The sequence below is a fragment of the Oxyura jamaicensis genome, chromosome 17 (assembly GCF_011077185.1).
Source record: "Oxyura jamaicensis isolate SHBP4307 breed ruddy duck chromosome 17, BPBGC_Ojam_1.0, whole genome shotgun sequence".
NCBI lineage: Eukaryota > Metazoa > Chordata > Aves > Anseriformes > Anatidae > Oxyura > Oxyura jamaicensis.
The window spans coordinates 10,812,899-10,818,754 of record NC_048909.1 but is presented as its reverse complement, the minus strand read 5'-3'; the positions used below and the strand labels follow the sequence as shown (position 1 = coordinate 10,818,754).

The window sequence follows — 5,856 nt, the reverse complement described above, 5'->3', positions numbered from 1 at the left end:
CCCCCCCCCCCCCCCCCCCCCCCCCCCCCCCCCCCCCCCCCCCCCAAGGACTAAAGAATGTAGTTCTGTGTAAGTACTCATTTATGTAACAAGTTGAGGAGGTTCACTACAAACCTAGGGAGCTTAGATTGATTCCTTGTCTGCACTCATTTTAAGAACTTGCATTTGTTATTGCTCAGCATTGTGGATTACTATATTTCCTTGTATGCAAACTAGTTACTCTTTTATTTTTGATGTCATAAAGCCTATACTGAAATATAAACGTGGTGGATCAGTGTCATGTTTTTCTGAAACAATTATAAATACTGCATGGATCATTTTTCAGTTGGATTTTTTTTGTGGAGTCTCCTATGAGAGTGTGAAGTTTGAGCTTCATTGCCATTCTGATGGAAGATTTCATATTCTGTGAAATATTCTTAAAGTGGAAAGTCAGATATGTAACTCCACTGGCATATTTAGAAGTAGTTAGGGTATTTGTAGAATGGTAACTTTTAAACCATGAAGTTCATGTCGCAAAAGCTGCCTCTATTCTTACTTCATCTACTGTGGACGAGTAAGTATAATGCAAATTCAGTTTTCCTAAATGTCTGGCCTCGTTAATAAATGATAGCACTACTTTGCTGACAACACTAAGATACCTTGCTGTTCTTATCTCATGAAATTCCAGTTTGGCGAATGTTTACATGTACTTCCAACAGTTACAGACAGTGGAAGTAAAAATAACATCAATACTTCTTTAAGGGGAATTTATTATAGTTGAATGGCGTCCCAGTCTTGTTGATTTAATACTTGAGCATGATTTGGGATCCCTGCTAGAATTTTTATCAGAAATTGGAGAAACTTAAGCATGTTTCCCTCCCATTTTGATAATCAAATTTGCTTTTTATCTATTTATATGAATTTAGTTGACTGTAATGAACATCTTAATTTTCATATTTGTCTGATATATTTAGCAGGTGATTGTTCCATTTGAAGGAAATTGTACTGTACAAATTAGTTCCAGATATTAATGAAATACATCAGTGTTACTCAGTTGTGATGTGTAGGGTGATATAAATCAGCTTGTGTGTGATTTAGAAATCAAAATACTTATTTAACTCTCCAAAATAATTGAATTGGTGTTTTGTTAGGCTATAAACAGACTATATTAATTATAAAAATATTGTTTATATTACTCTGGTAAGTGTTTCAATAGAGTGCTTATAAAATTTATTCGCTAGACTTCTGTATCTATTGCCAATTTTTTAATACCTACTTGACCATCTGAGATGTAGAGGAAACATAGTTTGCTAGTGACTTACTCTACTTACATGAATTTTGTAGTATTTTCAGGCAGTAATATAAACATCGAGATTCTCTTTTTCTTTTAAAAATATTTTGAATTAAATGTCATTGATCTGGTGTTTATTTTTATTGATAATAGATGAGCAGTATTTTTCAGATAAATGCAATTCTTTCAGGGAATAGTGCGTGACTTATTTACATAATTAACAGAGCCACATATCTCTTGGGGAAATGATACCTAATTGGGGAGAGGCATGGGGGATAAGGAGGGGCTAGGGGCCTAATTAAACGTGTCTTTAAAAAAAAAAAAAAAAAAAAAAAACTACCTACTTAATTATGTATTTACTCAAGGGATCACAGCGGCTCTGAAATCTTTGAGATTATAGCCAGGCCCTTCCTTTTATATAAATGTATTTGAGTATTGTAACGTAAGCTTTCAGCTTGTTGGCTAACACCCGTTTTCTGGTAAACCTTCAGGAAAGCTCTTCATTTGCAGCATGTGAGCTTTGTTCATGTGGGTGGTTAACTGCACGCTGAATGGTTCCAACTTACCGCTAATTCAGTCCCTAACTGACCTGAAATGCTAAAAAAAAAAAAAACCTTTCTATGCAGGGTCTTCCTTGCCCTGCCCCACCCCTCCCCAGCTTTTGATGTATTGTTTTAAGCTAATTAGTTAAAAATAAGAAAACATTGCATGCAGTAACATCAACTAATTCATTAAAAAGCTTACATCTTGCAGGCGTTTTCTGCCAGATTTAGTGTCTTTTTCATAACCACTTCTGCAATTTTATGAAATAATAAAATTTTAAAGCACTCTAATTTCTTCCTGTTCTGATCAGTTCATTAATTACCGAAAAATTAGAGAATATGGCTTGTGAAATGCAACTACATTGGAAGCATTCTAATCAGTTCAAGAATTCAGGTGACTCTTGGCACATGGTTACACAGGACAGACTTGTGGCTTTCATGCGCATTGTAAAACTTCAGTTCTAACCAGAAGACACACTTAGAACTTCTCATGCCTGCATATTCAAGCTTTTCCTTAATGTGGTTAATGTAAACCTAACTCTTGCTTGCATGGTTTGTAAATCATGTGAGTTGTACATCTTGGTTAATAAATCTTGCAAACTCTTGCTAAGATTATTGCATGAAAATAAGCCTTATTTATTAATTCAGTTGTCATTTGTATAGTAAATTATTTGAAGGCTTAAGAAAACAGTTGCCATATCGGTTTCCTTTATCTGCATACGAACTAAATCATCAAACATTTTATAGGTAAGTTCAGCTATATTGCTGTTTACAAGATTTGAGAAATCATATTTTGATGGCTTATTGTCCCAACTGGCTGACTGTTGATAAGGTTGGGAAACTAAGACAGACCATAAGACAGAGTTGAAAGCCATAGCCATGTACCAGCAATGAAACACAAGAGCAGAGTAACCACTTGTTTCAGTGACAAAACTGTGAGATTCACAACATTCAGATTAACATTTCTTTTCAGGAGTAACCACAATTACAAGATAATGACCATTAATTTTTAGTGGTAAGCTTTGTTGCAGAATCAAGACCTTAATCATTCTGCTTCTCTTAATTTGATATTCAAAAAGAGGTTCTAGTATTACCTGTCTGCTTTCATTAATTGTTTTATAAACATACATCTTTTCATTCTCTAGAAATTCAGAATAATTTTTCTCAAATCACAAGTATAGTCTGCGTGAGTTGCTGGAAAGGGGGGTGATGAGTCTTATCTGAGATATTAGTCATAAAGGATACTGATTTAGTACAGTATTAGTGTCAAAGCTATTCAACCTCACGACCATTAGCAAAAGTAAGTAAGAAGAAAATTGTTGCCAAGTTCTCATTACTGGGACGGAGGAAAGTCATGCAAGAATCGGCTATTCAGCTCTGCAGGAACCTGCATGACTAACTCTAGTTAAGGCCCCTGTTTACAGTTCCCGTGGAAGTCATCTCTGAAGCCCATCCACATCCATTTTTCTTTGTAGTCTCTGCCACCTTTAAGAAATTCTAATGACTGAAGTGTCTTATCAATTCAGTTTTTGAGATGCCTCTCACCAAATGGCTGCTCTTACATCCTTAGAAGAACGTTAACAAACACCAAAGTGCTACAGGACTGTTGAGAAAAATAAATAAATAAATAAAACTAAATGCCAAAGATATGCAAAATAGTCAAAGAAGAAAGCTGACATCAAGATGTAAAAAAGGGATTGTTCAGCTCTAGAATAAACTTGATGTGCAAGGCCAAAAACTTTACCTGCATGCAGACTAGTCTTCTCAATATTATTGCAAAATCCATCATTACTAGCTGACAATCAAGACTTTAAGAAAGTCTTCTAGTTTTTCTGACCTTATAGGGGCTTTGTGGGCTTGCTTACTACTGGAGATAATTTAAAAATAGGTAACCATGAATTTTGGTTGGAAAGATACTAAAAATCCTATTGCAAGGAATGGTGCCTCTGAATGGTATCCGTTTTTTTTGTGGGTAATTTTGGTAATGTGTTAAAAACCAACAACTTCTCTTACAGCAACTGTTTTAAAAATGATGCTGTGGAAAGCATGGGGGGCAGGGATAATTCATGAGTGCTAATTGCTTGGCTGTTAATTTTCATAAGTGTTGATAGAAGCAGTTCCTTAAATTAAACTTTGTTTAAAATGTATCAGGGGAAATATTCCACAATGTCGGGCCTGAAGTGAAAATTAATATGAATGCTGTGGCAATTAACACGTACTGGTTAATAGCTTTTAGCAGCATTTTGGGATGATAGTCCTTAAATACATTTTTGCATGCTGCTCTTGTTTCAGTCTTGTTTAAGTGTGTTTCTGGATAATCATGAACAAATGTTTTCCACAGTCTCCAGTATTAAATAGTTATATTCAAAGAAAGTACATAAAGAACTTATGAAAAAAGTGATACCGTTGTATTTAGTATTGAGAATGTTTAAAACAACCCAGTATTAAAATCTGTGAAATATCTTTTATTTAAATACTCTGCCCCAGAGCTGCATAGAATGTCCCCATCTGAATAAGTTTGCGTATTTTTTTTAAAGCAGTTGCTTTTTCTGCCAATGTTAGTGGTTTACATAAAACATGCACGCTACTAAAATACTTTAAATAAAGATACTTACCGCGTTATCATTTATATGACCTTTCAAATGGTGTTTGGATTGCGTGCACATTAGTCTGCTCCAGCACACACCTGGTTCTAACATGGTAATAAAATATACATAATGTTGCAGGTAGTCGTTAGGAGAGATTTATTAGAGTTGTGTATAGTGTCTTTTTATGCTGTGCGAACAACTCAAGATCTAAGTTACACAGCCTTCTAAGTTTTGGAAGACTTGCTTTAACTCTCCTTGTTGTGATGTCTGTGCCCCAGGTGGCATGACGTGGTGAGACAGGCAGACGCAGCTGCCGGAGTGGTATTTCCCTTCTGCCGAAGCGGAGGCTGTGCTGTCCTCCTGGCTTGGCTTTGCACCTCGTTTGGCTAGGTACAAGCAGCGTTGCTTGGCATCACCCCTGTCGGGGGCGATCCCGCTCACCTGGGCTCCCCGCACACCAGCACGGCCGAGCAGCACGTTCCTGGCTGGGGGCTCTGGGGAAGCTCTGCGGCCTCTCGCCATGGTGCTGCACCCCACCGTGCCCGTGCAGTGCTGTGCGCTGCTGCCGGCTCAGGAGAGGGGACAGGGACACGGACGGGGAAGGTCAGGGACAGGCAGTGTCACAATGGGCACTGCAGGTGTGGGCTGCAGCCTCTTGCTCAGCCCAGTTCCAGAGCTGCACCCTTGGGCTTTAGGCACCTGAAACAACTGCCGGGAGCACGTAGTTGTGTCCTGCTTCCCTGTCAGCGTGCTGCAGCTCCTTGTAAATCTTTTCACCCGTTCAGGACGGGGAGTGAGGTCTCGTGTAATAGTGAGCATCTCTTGCCATCGCTGACGTGCATCGATAATAATGTAGGGTTTCATAATTCTGGTCCCTACGTGTGGCATCACATCTGCTATGCAGATTGAGTCCAGTCATGCTTTCCTTAAGATGGAGATTCTTAACTGAAAAATTACCACTTTCTAAAATAAGTTTTCTTTCGTAATACATGATTAACGTGAGTAGTGCTGCTCTCTGAGTTGTATTTAAATAACACACCCCTATATTAAGAATGCCTGGTTTGTTCTTTATTGTGTCAAGGCTGTAGTGTTTCTGAAGCCTGATCACACGTGGCGGCTGGCGTGGCGGGAGGTGGCACTGCGAGGAGCGAAGCGTGCGCCCAGGGGTCAGCCAGGCAGCGCCGTGCCAGCCAGAGCACGCAGGCCTTGGGCATCCTTACAGCGATTAGAACACATTAAGCTCGACTGTTGCTCAATTTAAAGTACTTCAGAAACTGTTTTGTTATTTCCTACAGAAAAGCCGTTTATCAGCAGACAGGGAGGTGCCTTGTGACGGTGGCTGAGCGCTCGCGCTGAGCGCCGCTGCGTGGGCAGGGAGCGGGTCTGAGCCCCCGGGGGCCGTGCCGCTCCCTCACGGGCCTGCCGGCCGCGGCCATCGCCCGGCCCCGGTGGCTCC

At 39.5% G+C, this 5,856-nt stretch overlaps 1 protein-coding gene across 3 annotated transcripts in view; it reads left to right on the top strand.

Annotated features, from left to right (window-relative positions):
* The window catches only part of MAPKAP1 (MAPK associated protein 1), a 112,231-nt gene that overhangs the window by 30,368 nt on the left and 76,007 nt on the right, over positions 1-5,856 (top strand). The gene's annotated exons all lie outside the window — the stretch shown is intronic.